This window comes from Neophocaena asiaeorientalis, unplaced genomic scaffold, assembly GCF_003031525.2.
Source record: "Neophocaena asiaeorientalis asiaeorientalis breed wild unplaced genomic scaffold, Neophocaena_asiaeorientalis_V1.1 scaffold133, whole genome shotgun sequence".
In the NCBI taxonomy this organism is placed as follows: Eukaryota; Metazoa; Chordata; class Mammalia; order Artiodactyla; family Phocoenidae; genus Neophocaena; species Neophocaena asiaeorientalis.
The window spans coordinates 4412057-4429432 of NW_020174429.1; positions in this window are offsets into that span (position 1 = coordinate 4412057).

Consider the following 17376-nt stretch of genomic DNA (forward strand, 5'->3'; position numbering starts at 1 on the left):
GAGAACCAAGGATTAAAGACATATTTTTGGTCGTGGGCATTGGGACCACTTAGTAAGATAGGAAAACAGAGGGAACAAGAGTATTGTGGGGGAACAAAACAGAACCAAGAGTAATACCTTGGACATGCCAATTTTGAGATGCCCATTATACCATCATGTAAAGATGTCATGGATATCTGCCTCTTAAGTTCAAGGGGAGAGATCAGGGCTAGACATAATTTGGCAACTATATACAAAGCCATGGGATTGAATAAAATCACACTGGAGAGAGCTTAGAAATGCGGGGTCGGGGGAAGCTTACTAACAGATGCTGGTTATTCCAATATTTGGCAGTGGAGTAGTGGAATAGGAACATGGAAGACTGATAAGGCAGGCCCAGAGAGGTAGAAGGAAAACAAAGGTGGTATCAGGAAGTCGCAAGAAAAAAAGTGTTTCAAGAAGTGAAGAATGGTCAAATTTGTTGAGAGGATGTTGCATATAGCAGCACAGAGAACAAGGATAACTGACAAAAGCAGTTTCAGTTGAATGGTGGAAACAAAACACCATTTGCTCTAAGTTGAGGAGAGGATAGGAATGTGATTTCTTTGGTTAGAGGATCTTTTGCATATGACGAGACATCTCCACGTAAATACCAATATGAAATGAAAGATCAGCCTTGTAAGTGTAGTAGTAAGCTTTCTCAAACTCTACCTCTGGTAAAGTTAAAAGGTTGAGTCACAGGTTGCAAATGTTTATGCCCTATATATATATATATTGTTTTTTGCGGGCCTCTCACTGTTGTGGCCTCTCCCGTTGCGGAGCACAGGCTCCGGACGCGCAGGCTCAGCGGCCATGGCTCACGTATGCCCTATATTTTTTTAAGTCTAACAAATAAGTAAAACCAGCTGTTTTACCTTTGGCCTGATATCCAAGCAGCACAATTTCAACTTGATTGGCATGACAAAGACTTGCCTAGCATAACATTCCAGTCAAAAGTCTTGATCTATGATGGTCACTGTGTTGTTGCTGGGAAACAGCTGACCTCACTTTTGCCATTGCATAAAAGAATTGAGAAGATGTGAAGGGAAGGCCAGTGCTGAACTTCAAGTTAGGAAGAGGAATAGAACCCAATTATGTTTGACCTTTCAGATCAGAGTCACATTTACATTGGGAGATAAAAGGAGATTGAATTTATACAAATCAAGAAGCTTGAATGGTCAAGAAATTGTCTGCCAGTCTCCATGGCTGTCATGTCTGTTTTTACATGTCTATGAGTCTGATGCATGACTGGATTTTGTTTTATTATTATGAAGCAAGAGATAGAGAAGAAAGGCATTCATCAGGCCATAGTGGCTGTCTACTTATGGGTTGAATTATCCTCCTGATGGAAGTTAATAACTTATGGTTGAGATGGAATATAGAACCTCTTGACTCTAATTCAAATGTTTAACCTATTTCATGTGGCCAGGACCTAAAAGAAACTAATGCTTAATAAGACCTGGACAAAAAGCTCAAACCTTTTCTGTGTTCAGCCATTTCTTCATTATTGGCTTGGAATTTAGGAAAATCTCCTCCTAATTTTAGCATCAGTCATTTAGGACTACTAGTTTCATTGCTTGAAACATACATGGTATTTCCTGTCTGTATACTTTAGTAATGTTCTCAACATGATGTAGACTTCCCGTGTCTCACCTTTCTTTAAAGTTTGAAACTGTCCTTATTTTTTTTTTAATAAAGACTAGTGTTGCTTTATTTTTTATTTATTTATTTTTTAACACCTTTATTGGAGTATAATTGCTTTACAATGGTGTGTTAGTTTCTGCTTTATAACAGAGTGAATCAGCTATACTTATACATATATCCCCATATCTCCTCCCTTTTGCACCTCCCTCACACCCTTCCTACTCACCCCCTAGGTGGACACAAAGCACCGAGCTGATCTCCCTGTGCTGTGTGCCTGCTTCCCACTAGCTATCTGTTTTACATTTGGTAGCGTATATATGTCCATGCCACACTCTCCCTTCATCCCAGCTTACCCTTCCACCTCCCCGTGTCATCAAGTCCATTCTCTATGTCTGTGTCTTTATTCCTGTCCTGTCCCTAGGTTATTCAGAACTTTTTTTTTTTTTAGATTCCATATATATGTATTCACATATGGTTGTTTTTCTCTTTCTGACTTACTTCACTCTGTATGACAGTCTCTACGTCCATCCACCTCACTACAAATAACTCAATTTCATTTCTTTTTTATGGCTGAATAATATTCCATAGTATATATGTGCCACATCTTCTTTATCCATTCATCTGTCACTGGACACTTAGGTTGCTTCCATGTCCTGGTTATTGTAAATAGAGCTGCAATGAACATTTTGGTACATGACTCTTTTCGAATTATGGTTTTCTCAGGGTATATGCCCAGTAGTGGGATTGCTGGGTCGTACAGCAGTTCTATTTTTAGTTTTTTAAGGAATGTCCATACTGTTCTCCATATTGGCTGTATCAATTTACATTACCAACAATAGTGCAAGAGGGTTCCCTTTTCTCCACACCCTCTGCAGCATTTATAGTTTGTAGATTTTTTGATGATGGCCATTCTGACCTGTGTGAGGTGATACTTCATGCAGTTTTCATTTGCATTTCTCTAATGATCTGTGATGTTGAGCATCCATTCATGTGTTTGTTGGCAATCTGTATATCTTGTTTGGAGAAATCTCTATTTAGGTCTTCTGCCCATTTATGGATTCGGTTGTTTTTTGGATATTGAGCTGCATGAGCTGCTTGTAAATTTTGGAGATTAATCCTTTGTCAGTTGCTTTGTTTGCAAATATTTTCTCCCATTCTGAGGGTTGTCTTTTCATCTTGTTTCTGGTTTCCTTTGCTGTGCAAAAGCTTTTAACTTTCATTAAGTCACAATTTGTTTATTTTGGTTTTTATTTCCATTACTCTAGGAGGTGGATCAAAAAAGATCTTGCTATGATTTGTGTCAGAGAGTGTTCTTCCTATGTTTTCCTCTAAGAGTTTTATAGTGTCCGGTCTTATATTTAGGTCTCTAATCCATTTTGAGTTTATTTTTGTGTATGGTGTTAGGGAGTGTTCTAATTTCATTCTTTTACAAGTAGCTGTCCACTTTTCCCAGCACCACTTATTGAAGAGACTGTCTTTTCTCCATTGTATATCCTTGCCTCCTTTGTCGTAGATTAGTTGATCATACATGCGTGGGTTTATCTCTGGGCTTTCTATCCTGTTCCATTGTTCTGTATTTCTGTTTTTGTGCCTGTACCATATTGTCTTGATTACTTTAGCTTTGTAGTAGAGTCTGAAGTCAGGGAGTCTGATTCCTCCAGCTCCGTTTTTTTTCCCTCAAGAGTGTTTTGGCTCTTCGGGGTCTTTTATGTCTCCATACAAATTGTGAAATTTTTTGTTCTAGTTATGTGAAAAATGCCACTAGTAGTTTGATAGGGATTGCATTGAATCTGTAGATTGCTTTGGGTAGTAGAGTCATTTTCACAATGTTGATTTTTCCAGTCCAGGAAACATGGTATATCTCTCCATCTGTTTGTGTCATATTTGATTTCTTTCATCAGTGTCTTATAGTTTTCTGAGTACAGGTCTTTTGTCTCCTTAGGTAGGTTTATTCCTAGGTATTTTATTCTTTTTGTTGCAATGGTACATGGGAGGGTGTCCTTAATTTCTCTTTCAGATTTCTCATCATTGGTGTATAGGAATGCAAGAGATTTCTGTGCATTAATTTTGTATCCTGCTACTCTACCAAATTCATTGATTAGCTCTACTAGTTTTCTGGTAGCATCATTAGGATTCTCTGCGTATAGTATCCTGTCATCTACAAACAGTGACAGCTTTACTTCTTCTTTTCCGATTTGTATTCCTTTTATTTCTTTATCTTCTCTGATTGCTGTGGCAAAAACTTTCAAAACTATGTTGAATAATAGTGGTGAGAGTGGGAAATCTTGTCCTGTTCCTTATCTTTGTGGAAATGTTTTCAGTTTTTCACCATTGACAATGATGTTGGCTCTGGGTTTGTCATATATCGCCTGTATTATGTTGAGGTAAGTTCCCTCTCTGCCTACTTTCTGGAGGGTTTTTATCATAAATGGGTGTTGAATTTTGTCAAAAGCTTTTTCTGCATCTGTTGAGATTATGATATGGTTTTCATCCTTAAGTTTGTTAATATGGTTTATCACATTGATTGATTTGCATATATTGAAGAATCCTTGCATTCCTGGGATAAACCCCACTTGAAAATATGTATGATCCTTTTAATGTGTTGTTGGTTTCTATTTGCTAGTAATTTGTTGAGGATTTTTGCATCTATACTCATCAGAGATACTGGCCTGTAGTTTTCTTTTTTTGTGACATCTTTGTCTGGTTTTGGCATCAGGATGATGGTGGCCTCGTAGAATGAGTTTGGGAGTGTTCTTCCCTCTGCTGTATTTTCAAAGAATTTGAGAAGGATAGGTGTTAGCTCTTCTCTAAATGTTTGATAGAATTAGCCTGTGAAGCCATCTGGTCCTGGGCTTTTGTTTGTTGGAAGATTTTTAATCACAGTCTCAATTTCAGTGCTTGTGATTGGTCTGTTTATATTTGCTATTTCTTCCTGATTCTGTCTTGGAAGGTTGTGCTTTTCAAAGAATTTGTCCATTTGTTCCAGGTTGTCCATTTTATTGGCATATAGTTGCTTGTAGTAATCCCTCATGATCCTTTGTATTTCTGCAGTGTCAGTTGTTACTGCTCCCTTTTCCTTCTAATTCTGTTGATTTGAATCTTCTCCCTTTTCTTCTTGATGAGTGTGGCTAATGATTTTTCAATTTTGTTTATCTTCTCAAAAAACCAGATTTTAGTTTTATTGATCTTTGCTATTGTTCCCTTCATTTCTTTTTCATTTATTTCTGATCTGATCTTTATTATTTCTTTCCTTCTGCTGACTTTGGGGGTTTTTAGTTCTTTTTTCTCTAATTGCTTTTGGTGTAAGGTTAGGTTGTTTATTTGAGATGTTTTTTGTTTCTTGAGGTAGGATTTTATTGCTGTATACTTCCCTCTTAAAATTGCTTTTGCTGCATCTCATAGGTTTTGGGTCATCCTGTTTTCACTGTCATTTGTTTTTAGGTAATTTTTGATTTCCTCTTTGATTTCTTCAGTGATCTCTTGGTTATTTAGTAGCAAATTGTTTTTTCTATGTGTTTTTATTTCTTACACATTTTTCCCCTGTAATTGATATCTAGACTCATAGCGTTGTGGTTGGAAAAGATACTTGATATGATTTCCATTTTCTTAAATTTACTGAGGCTTGATTTGTGACGCAGGATATGATCTGTCCTGGAGAATGTTCCATGAGCAGTTGAGAAGAAAATATATTCTATTGTTTTTGGATGGAATGTCCTATAAATATCAAGTCCATCTTGTTTAATGTATCATTTAAAGCTTGTGTTTCCTTATTTATTTTCATTTTGGATGATCTGTCCATTTGTGAAAGTGGGGTGTTAAAGTCCCCTACTATGATGGTGTTACTGTTGATTTCCCCTTTTATGGCTTTTAGCGTTTGTCTTATATATTGAGGTGCTCCTATGTTGGGTGCATAAATATTTACAATTGTTATATCTTCTTTTAGGATTGATCCCTTGATCATTATGTAGTGTCCTCCTTTGTCTCTTGTAATAGTCTTTATTTTAAAGTCTATTTTGTCTGATATGAGAATTCCTACTCCAGCTTTCTTTTGATTTCCATTTGCGTGGAGTATCTTCTTCTATCCCCTCACTTTCACTCTGTATGTGCCCCTAGTCTGAAATTGGTCTCTTGTAGGTAGCATATATATGGGTCTTGTTTTTGTATCCATTCAGCCAGTTTATGTCTTTTGGTTGGTGCATTTAATCCGTTTACATTTAACGTAGTTATTGATATGTATGTTCCAATTACCATATTCTTAATTGTTTTGGGTTTGTTAGTGTAATTCTTTTCCTCCTCCTGTGTTTGCTGCCTAGAGAAGCTCCTTTAGCATTTGTTGTAAAGCTGGTTTGGTGGTGCTGAACTCTCTATCTAGGTCCTTGTTAAATGTTTCTTGTAATTTCTTCATTCTATTTCCAAGACTTTGGATCATCTTTACTATCATTACTCTGAATTCTTTTAAAGGTAGACTCCCTATTTCCCCTTCATTTATTTGGTCTGGTGGGTTTTTACCTTGCTCCTTCATCTGCTGTGTAGTTTTCTGTCTTCTCAGTTTGCTTAACTTAATGTGTTTGGAGTCTCATTTTTGTAGGCTGAAGGTTGTTAGTTCCCATTGTTTTTGGTGTCTGCCGCCAGTGTGTAAGTTTGGTTCAGTGGGTTGGGTAGGCTTCCTGGTGGATGGGACTAGTGCCTATGTTCTGGTGGATGAGGCTTGTTCTTGTCTTTCTGGTGGGCAGGACCACGTCTGGTTATGTGTTTTGGGGTGTCTGTGACCTTATTATGATTTTCAGCAGCCTCTCTGCTAATGGGTGGGTTTGTGTTCCTGTCTTGCTAGTTGTTTGGCATAAGGTGTCCAGCACTGTCACTTGCTGGTTGTTGAGTGTGAAATGGAGATCACTGAGAGAATCTTTGCTGTTTGATATTACATGGAGCTGCAAGGTCTCTGGTGGACCAGTGTCCTGAACTCGGCTCTCCCACCTCACAGCCTCGGGCCTGACACCCGGCTGGTGCAACTAGACCCTGTCAGCCACATGGCTGTTGATCCAAAAGAAGAGTAAATTCCAAGTAGGGTGAGCCCCCAAAAATCTTTCTACCTTATCAGACTGGCTTCTGATCAGGATTTCCAAGCTGCTATAATTCTGAGGCAGTCTCATCTCTGCTCTTCTCCAATCCTTCTGAAAATTATGAACCAGGAACTAGTCTTGGTCCGTTGATTTCAGTAGTAAAAAGCAGTCAAAAATGTTTGGCTTCGTGGAGTTTATACCGCTCATCCTAAAGCTGGGCTGCCTGCACCAGCAGCAGCAACTTCCTCCAGCCCCTCCTGTCCTTATGGTTTTGTACATAATCAGTTTTTGTAAATATCCCACGTTTGCATGTAAATGATGTATAATTTCTAGTTTTGGGGTATATATATGCGTGTGTGTGCGTGTGTATATATATATAAATAACATAATTTGATATCTATATCTATATATAATTGAGTTGTTCAAATCCTTGGCATCCTTACTGATTTTCTTTACTTTAGCAATTCTAGCAAGAGGGTTCTTAAACTCTCCCATTAAAATGCTGGCTTTGACAATTTCTCCTAGTAGTTATGTCAGTTTTTACTATACACATTTTATAAAGTTTGATTACCTGTGTAGAATTTAAAATTTAGATATTCCTTAATATTAAACCTCTTATCAATGTTATGACCTTCTGTATTTTTAGTAATTTGTATTGTCTTCAGGACAATTGTGATTGATGTTGACATAGCTATACTAGACTTTTTGAATAGTGTTTGACTGGTACACATACAGTTTTAATCTTTTCAAATGTCCACTGTCCTTATGTTATCAGTTATGATTTTTGTAATCTAATCTAAGTGGAGAGATTAAATTTTTACAATGTGATTATTGATATTTTTGGCTCTACAATCTAAAGTATATCTCATTTCAATTTGTATTGTTTTTGAATGTATCACTGTTCTTGTTTTTCTCCTTTCTTGTATTAATTAAGGCAACACTAGTTTATGTAATATATAAATCCCAAAGTCTCCGTAGGTCAATATAATAGACGTTTGTCCCCCGAGTAAAGCCTAAAAACAGGTGTTCCTGGTTTGTGGGCTTTCTTCCAAGTAAGGATTGTAGGATTCTGTTTCTACGAATATCTGTGACTCAGTGTTACCAGGGAAGGGCAAAAGGCATGGAGAAATTAGGCATGACAGGTGTTTTGAATGAGACTAGGAAGTGGTTCATCCTGTCCACCAAACTGACCAGAACTCAATCACATGGCCACACCTAACTATAAGGGAGGTTAGAAAATGTAATATACCTGTTTGTCCGGACATTCCAGTATTTACTAAATGTATACCCAGTGTCTATCACATAGGCTGCCTTTTGAATTTCACTCTTCTTCTCATTTGAAATCTTATTCTCTATTTACTTGGAAATTTTGAACACTCTCTCAACTCATTTGTTAACCTATTTTTTTTAGGTGTAGAATACAGTATTATTAACTATAATTACAATGTTGTACATTAAATCCCCAGAATTTATTCATCTTATAATTGGAAGTTTGCAACCTTTGGTCAACATCAACCCATTTCCCTCACCCTCAGCCTAGTAACCACAACTCTACTGTTTCTATGTGTTCAGCTTTTTAATGTGCCCTTCTCTGTCTGATTAATTTCACTTAGCATAATGCTCTCAAGTTTCATCCATGTTTTTGTAAATGGAAGGATTTCCTTCATTTTCATGTGAATAATATTCCGTTGTATATGTGTATATACACGTATGATATGTTCCTTATCCATGTTAATTGATGGGCCCTTAGATTGTTTCCACGTCTTGGAAATTTTGAGTAATGCTGCCATGAACATGGGAGTGCAGATATCTCTTCAGGATCCTCTTTTCCTTTCCTTTGGTTATTACCCAGAAATGGGATAGCTGGGTCATATAATAGTTTTAATTTTTGAAAAACCTCCGTACTGTCTTCTTTAGTGGCTGTACTAATTTTCATTTCAGTGCACAAGAATTCTACGCATTCTCACCAACACTTGTTATCTCTTGTCTTTTTTTTTTTTTTTTTTTAGATCTTCCTGGACCAGGGCACGAACCCGTGTCCCCTGCATTGGCAGGCGGACTCTCAACCACTGCGCCACCAGGGAAGCCCATCTCTTGTCTTTTTGATGATAGCTTTTCTAACAGGTTTGAGGTAATATCTCATTATGGTTTTGATTTGCATTTCCATGATTATTAGTGATATTGAGCACCTTTTCATTTAACTGTTGGCCATTTGTATGTCTTTGGAAAAATATGTATTCAGATCCTCTATCCACTTTTTAAATTCTTTTTCTTTCTATTGAGTCTTATGAGTTTTTTAAAATATATTTTGAATATTAAGCCCTTATCAGATTTATGATTTACACATATTTTCTCCTATCCCTTAGGTTGCATTTTCTTTTTGTTGATTATTTCTTTTTCTGTGCAAAAGCTTTTTAGTCTGTTGTAGTCCCACTTGTTAATTTTTGCTTTTGTTGCTTGTGATTTTGGTGTCATATCCAAAAAATCATTGCCAAGACCAAAGTTAAGGAGTTCTTTGTGAGTGGTTGTAAGACAGGGGTCCAATCTTATTCTATTGCATGTGATTATACAGTTTTCCTAGCAGCATTTCTTGAAGAGACAATCCTTTCCCCATTGAATATTCTTGACTCACTTGTCAAATATAGTTAACCACAATATTTGTGAGGGCTTATTTTGGGGGTTTTAATTCTGTTTCATTGGTCTATATATTTCTTTTTATTCCTGTACCATACTGCTCTGATTACTATGCCTTTGTAGTATGGTTTGAAATCAGGATGTGTGATGACTCTAGCTTTTTGCTTCTTTCTCAGGATTGCTTTGGCTATTCAATGTCTTGTGGTTCCATAAAACTTTTAGGATTGGTTTTTCTATTTCTGTAAAAAATGCCATTGCAATTTTGATAGGGATTACAATGAGTACGCAAGTGGCTTTGGGTAGTATGAACATTTTAACAATATTCTTTCCGCATAAACATTGGCTGTCTTTCCCTTTGTTATCTTCTTTAATTTCTTTGTTTTTTGAAAATTTCAAATCTCTCTCTCTCTTTTTTTTTTTTGGCTGCACCACATGGCTTGCATCTTAGTTCCCAGACCAGGAATTGAACCCGGGCCCTCAGCAGTGAAAGCACAAAGTCCTAACCACTGGACCACCAGGGAATTCCCTCAGATCTCTTTAATGAGCCTGCATTCCTTCTAGAATTAAGTGCAGAAGCTTTGCCTAGCATGGTAAACTAGTAAACTAACCCAGTCGACCTTGCTAACCCTGTCTCCCAGCATTTCTCTTGATCAAAGAAATGAATGAATAAATGGATAGATGCATAAATATGTTTTCATCAAAGTCTTATAGATTTCAGTGTATAGATTTTTCACCTCCTTGGTTAAATTTGTTTCTAGAGATTTTATTGATTTTGATACTATTGTGAATGGAATTGGCTGCTTTATTTTTTCAGATATTTTTTTGGTGATGTATAAAAGTGCAACTGATTTCAACTGAAATCTGTATGTTGACTTGGTATCCTACCACTTTACTAAATTTGTTAAACAAATCTAACAGTTTTTTTGTCGAATCTTTAGGATTTTTCATATATAAGATTATATCATGTACAAAGACAATTTTACTTCTTCCTCTCCAGTTTGTGTGTGTGTGTGTGTGTGTGTGTGTGTGTGTGTGTGTGTGTGTGTAAATTGCCTGATTGCTCTGGTTAGGACTTCCAGGACTCTGATGAGTAGGAGTGGTGAGAGCAGCCGCCCTGGTCTTATTCCTGATCTTTTGGGAAAAGCTGTCAACCTTTCACCACTGAATATAATGTTAGCTGTGGGTTTATCAGATATTTTTGTTATGTTGGAAGGACAGCTTTGCTGGGTAAACTATTCTTGGTTGTCACTTTCTTTCAGCACTTTGAATACATCATCTTGTTCTCTTTTGCTCTGCAAGGTCTCTGCTTAGAAATCTACTGATGACCTTGTAGGGGTTCCCTTTTATGAGAAAAAAGTTTTTTTCTCTTACTCCTTTGAAAATTACCTGTCTTTGAGTTTTAGATAGTTACAATGTGTCTTAGAGCAGATCATTTTGGATTGAAATTTTGCAGTGGGCTGTTAGCTTCATGAACGTGGATATACAGATCTCTCTCCAGATTTGGAAAGTTCGAGGCCATTCTTTCTTTAAATAAACTTCCTACTCCTTTCTCTCTCTCTCCTCCTTTTGGGCCTCCACAATACATACCTTGTTCCTTTAGTGGTTTCCCATAAGTCCTGTAGACTTTGTTCATTTTCATTCTTATTTTCTTTTTGCTCCTCTGGATAATTTCAATTGAGCTGTCTCTGAACTCACTGATTCTTTCTTCTGGTTGGTCAGATCCACTCTTGAAGCCCTCTGTTCATTTTTTCAGTTCAGTTATTGTGTTCTTCTGCTCCAGAAATGTCTGTTCATTTCTTTTTTATATTTCTATCTCTTTTTTGAACTTATTTTGTTCTTGTATTTTTTTCTTGATGTCATTAAATTATTTATCTGTATTCCCTTGTAGCTCTCTGAGCATCTTTAGAACAGTTATTTTGAATTCTTTGTTGGACAGTTTCTAGATCTCCATTTCTTTGCAGCCAGTTACTGAAGGTTAACTGTGTTCCTTTTGTGGATTCATATTCCCCTTTTTCTTCATGATCCATGTAGCCGTGTGTAGGTGTCTGCACATTTGAAGAAGCAGTCACCTCTTGCAGACTCTATGAACTGAGGTTTAAGAAAGGCTTGGGTAAAGAATAATGGCTGTTGGTTTACTCACCCATAGCTGCACAGTTTCCCTTTGGGCATGCACACTTCAGTGGAGACTGGTGATGAGTGTCAGACCTGAGGCATGCAAGTAATATAGCTAGAGGGGCTATCCCTGGGTGTTTGCATGTTGATTGGGCTCATCCATGGGGGTCTGGCTGGTGTCTTGCACTCACACAGCTGCAGAAGCCTATGCTAGTTGCTGGTGCAGTTTCAGAGTTCTGGCAGGGGTTATTGGGGGTGGGATGGGAGCAGGGAAGCTCTCAGGTGACTGGCATTAGCAAATGTGAATACTTGTGTGGCAAAAGCTGGTGAAATATGCAGCAGTGTGCCACAGCTATATGGCTGTTCTTCAGTTGCAAAATCTGGTGGATTTGTCTGCTGAGTAGGTCACTACAAACTGTGATTGATCCCACTATATGACTGCTGTTGGTAACCCCTGCTTTTCTGATGTTTTTCTCATGATGGCCCACCCTTGGCCTTTATCAATTCATTAAATATATTTTAGTTGAATTCTTCTTACTAGCATGTATGGCATCCTGAGGCACTGAACCCAAGCAAGCACGTCCTTGTGTTCCATTTCTCCTTGCAGGTTCCTGCTTTCCTTAGATTTTTGACTAGTGGGTTGCCCTGCAATATCAGCTCTCTGATCACTTTGAGCAAAGTTGTAAATTTGCCCTTATCCAGTGAGTTTTATTATTGTAGTAAAAATGAGAATGACACCTTTTTCCAGATTTCTACATAGTAAGCAGAAGTCTGAAGTCTCACTTTCATTCTTGAAAGATAGTTTTGTTGTACGTAGAAATCTAGGATGGCAGTTAATTTATCATAGTTCTTTGAAGTTACAATTCTATTTCTTAACAGTTTCGAAGATTACTGCTGAGAAATTAGCTGTCAGTATAACCGTTACTATTTGAGGTAATCTTTTCCCTTTGGTTGTTCTTTAAGATTACTTTATTGCTTTTCACATTCTGCAGTTTCATATATAACCGTTACTATTTGAGGTAATCTTTTCCCTTTGGTTGTTCTTTAAGATTACTTTATTGCTTTTCACATTCTGCAGTTTCATTGTTTTATATCTACTTATAAATTTAATTTTATCTCTCCAGTGAAAATTTCAGAGTTGTGTGTGTTGCATCAACTCTGAAAAACTCTCATCTATTATCTTCTATTTGAATATTACATCTATTTCAATATTCAATATCGCCAAACACAATATTGCAATACGGCCTATTCTCTTTGCCTTCTAACTTTTCTTTTATAATTTCTTTTCACATATTTTGAGGGATTTTGTAATGCATTTTGGTGATTTCGTTAGATTTAACTTTGTTGCACCTAAGTTTGCTTTTTAATCTATTCCACTAATTAGAGTTAGAGATATATAAATATAGATGCATACACAGCCTGGGTTGAAACTTAATTGCTCCGGAATGGATTTGCATGTGGGTCAGTCAGTTCAGTCACCTGGGGGTCTACTAACCCAAGATTACTTTAAATTTCCAGTTTGTACTTTTGGAGGCCATACAAGAAGTGTGAATTCTAGCCTCAAGCCCGCTTGCAGGCTTTTAATTGGGAATCTTCGTTAGAATCTTTCCCCCATTTCTTCTTTTATACTTAAAATCAAATCCAAAACACAAATATCCCAGTAGCCCCTGAGGTACAGCATTTCTCTTGTGTATGTGATGAGTTTATTGTCCCTTAGGAAACCTACTTTATGGAGGATTTTTTCTTTTAATGCAGTCTTGCATCTTACTAGGCTCCCAAACTTGTGTACCCTCCATTCTTCATTACTCCAGCCTTCTTTAAACCTCATGACCCTGGAACATCATTTTGTCAGGGAATAATTTCTACTTCAATTTCACTATCTTATACAGATTCATTTTTTCGTTTTTTTTTCTGCTATGATATTCCCTTATTTTATCCCTAGTTCATTCATATGTCAAAAAATATATTTTTTATTTTTTAAACTTTTTTAAACTTTTAATTTTATATTGGAGTATAGCTGTTTAACAATGTTGTGATAGTTTCAGGTGCATAGCAAAGTGACTCAGCCATACATATACGTATATCCATTCTCCCCCAGACCCCCCTCCCATCCTGGCTGTCACATAACATTGAGCAGAGTTCCCCGTGCTATACAGTAGGTCCTTGTTGGTTATCCTTTTTAAATATAGCAGTGTATACATGGACTCCCTTGATGGTCCAGTGGTTAAGACTCCTTGCTTCCACTGCAGGGGACACAGGTTCAATCCCTGGTCAGGGAACTAAGATCCTGCATAGAACATGGCATGGCCAAAAAATATATATATATTTAAAGATTTTTTTGATGCTGAACTGAGAATGATTTATCTAAACCTCTAATATCCATATTACCAGTAAAAGAAGCCTCCTTCTCCTTGCTTATTCAAAATTCTACTCATTGTTTGAAGGCGCAGTTCAAATGCTACCTCTTCTATGAATTTCATTCTTTTACCTGTAGTCAGAGTTATTTTTTCTCTATCTTCTAAATAGTACATTTCTCTTGTTTCATTTACAGTTGTCTGCCTTACAGTCAAACTTGTGGTTTATATGTTAATATCTACTTCTGGATAGACTCACTCTTGAAGGCAGGAAGCTATGTTTTACGTCATCTTTCTCTTGGCCAAGAGAATGGCACACATTAAGTATTTAATATATGTTGAATAAGTAAATGATTTGATGAATGAATTAATGAATACAAACATAGATTTGGCATTAGCAGAGGAAATTCAGTTCGGGAGGTATATTGAGCTCCTAATATATGTCATGCATGGTGCTAAGGGCTAAATAAGTTGAAACAAATGAAACAAATTCCTTAAGGAGTGGAGGTGCCCTTTAATTCTATAACATGGAATGTGTGGTCAAGGGGGGTGTATGTATGATTTCCTCAGATGAGAAGAGAGTGTATAAAAATATGACTGTGATCAATGAAGCATTCATAATGAATCATAGAAGAAACGAGGATTCTGGAGGGTCATCTCTTCATCGTTGGGACTTATATCATGTATGCCAGTCATACTCCTTTGCAACACATTATTGGTATATGGACTGACCTTACATTGGTATAAGATAAGACAAGGGTCATGCTTGTATGTGCACACACCTGTGTGTGTGAATGATTTTGTAAGCCAAGAAGAATTATTATTTTACCATTATCCCAGCATTCAGAAAAATATACTTGTGATTGTGGAATGGATTATTTTTGGTTTATAAGAGATATCCAGGAAATATCCTATTTTAGTACATAATGCACTCTTAATAATGTGTATCAAAGTTTATTGTTTAAAGGCCAAATAATAAACTTACCTATTGTAAGAGTGGGGGCTGTGGACCCAGGCACAGAGAGCTAAAATGTCCTCATTTATATGTTGTCTTTGACACAGATCTCTATGATTTATCTCTGGAATTTTGAATATGTTCTTGTTTGTTCTATTCACAACTGAACAAACAGTTGACTGGCATAAGCCCAATGAGTGTCTTGTTGATTTACCACTTTTGGCACTCAGAGTGATTTCCATCTTTGTCTCAACTATATTAGGTTTATGAGATCTATACTTCTTGTATCAGAATTTTCATCTTCCATTTGTTTTTATAAAGTAATGAAGACAGAAGGCAATAAAATATTCAAGACACACAAACAGCGCTGTACAAATATGCTGCCCAAATCATACCACTGTCAGAACCGTTATGTACTACCTGCACATTTCAGCTTATCAGCTATGCAGAGAAGGCCAAATTGAGCTTATGAAACCTAGCTAGGGCTGTTGATGTATAATGTGCAAACGAATGGATTGTATGAAAGCAGAATGAACCAAAGTCAAGGAAGACTGATATCTAGAGTTATGACCCTTAAGTCTCTTCTTTGACTTATATGCATGAAGCAAAGAGTGAGCCTCTACTTTTAGAGCTGTGACTCTCTCTTCAGGAATATACCAAAGATAATAACTCTGAGCATCTGGAAAGGAAAGTGCTCAACACTGCATGTCAAGATTGATAAAATAATATTATCATTAATAATAATAATACATCAATAATGTTAACATAAAACCAGCCCCATTAGAGTCCTAACCACTGGACCGCCGGGGAATTCCCAGTGTATGTGTATTCTAAGCAGTGTGTTTTCTTTGTGAGAGCCTAGGCAACATTATGGTTCCAGTGGAAAGCTTCTCTCTCTAGTTCTCAGATTCTTCTTTTTTATTGCCTTGTGACTTTCACCTTTCTTATCTCCTTTCTCAATAATCTGTCCTTGGAAAAGGGTGTAAGAGTCACCATTGACACTTTGATTGAACCTAAGTCAGTGCAATACTTCTGCAAAGTAATTTTCCATTTATTTATAATTACCAAGTAAAAGTATTAGAGGGATTTTTGTTCTCAATAAGCAAAAGAGCAAACATTTGAAAAACTGGGAATAAGTTTATTTGTGCATGAGAGGAGGCTCTTGGTCCCTTGATTTCACACCAAATAAGTGGTTTCTGAGTACCAGCAGCCTTAGGGACAGATGATCCTGGTCAGCTTTCTTCTGTTCCTGCCTGGCCTCAAACTTTAAAACAGTAAGGACCCTGTGACATGGTTTGGATATAGACTTATGGAGAATTTATTCAGCCACCATTCCATATAAATAAAGCTGAGGAAATATGTGGTTTCATGAAGAGTACTAGTCTGTGAATCAAAGTATTTGGGAACCTCTATACTGTTCACCATAGTGGCTGCACCAATTTACATTCCCACCAACAATGTAGGAGGGTTCCCTTTTCTCCATACCCTCTCCAGCATTTATTGTTTGTAGACTTTTTGATGACAGCCATTCTGACTGGTGTGAGGTGATATCTCACTGTAGTTTTGATTTGCATTTCTCTAATAATTAGTGGTGTTGAGCATCTTGGCCTGTCTTCTTTGGAGAAATGTCTGTATAGATTTTCTGCCCATTTTTGATTGGGTTGTTTGTTTTTTTGATATTTAGCTGCATGAACTGTTTGTATATTTTGGAGATTAATCCCTTGTCGATTGCATCCTTTGCAAATATTTTCTCCCATTCTGTGGGTTGTCTTTTCATTTTCTTTATGTAGTACAGAGGTTCCTTTAAAAACTAAAAGCAGAGCTACCATATGATCCAGCAATCCCACTCCTGGGCATATATCCAGAGAAAACCATGGTTGGAAAAGATACATACACACCAATGTTCATTGCAGTGCTGTTTACAATAGCCAAGACATGGAAACAACCTAAATGTCCATCGACAGATGAATGGATAAAGAAGATGTGGTACATATATGTAATGGAATATTAGTCAGCCATTAAAAAGAATGAAATAATGCCATTTGCAGCAACATGGGTGGACCTAGAGATGATCATACTAACTGAAGTAAGTCAGTAAGAGGAAGACAAATATCATATGATATCATTTATATGAGGAGTCTAAAAAAATGATACAGATGAACTTATTTACAAAACAGAAGCAGGCTCACAGACTTAGAAAACAAACTTAGGGTTGCCAAAGGGGAAAGGTGGGGGGAGGGATAAATTAGGAGTTTGAGATTGACATATACCCACTACCGTATTTAAAATAGGTAGCCAACAAGGACCTACTGTATAGCACAGGGAACTCTGCTCAATATTCTGTAATAACCTAAATGGGAAAAGAATTTGAAAAAGAATAGATATATGTATATATATATAAAACTGAATCACTTTGCTGTACACTTGAAACTAACACAACACTGTAAATCAACCATAGTCCAATATAAAATAAAAATTTTTTAAAAAAAGCACTTGCATTGTAGTTCCTGTTCTGTCATTAAACTAGGATGAGATTTGGGGCAAGTTTTATTCCATCTTTGTGCCTAACTTTTCTCATGAGTAAATAAATACATAGGAC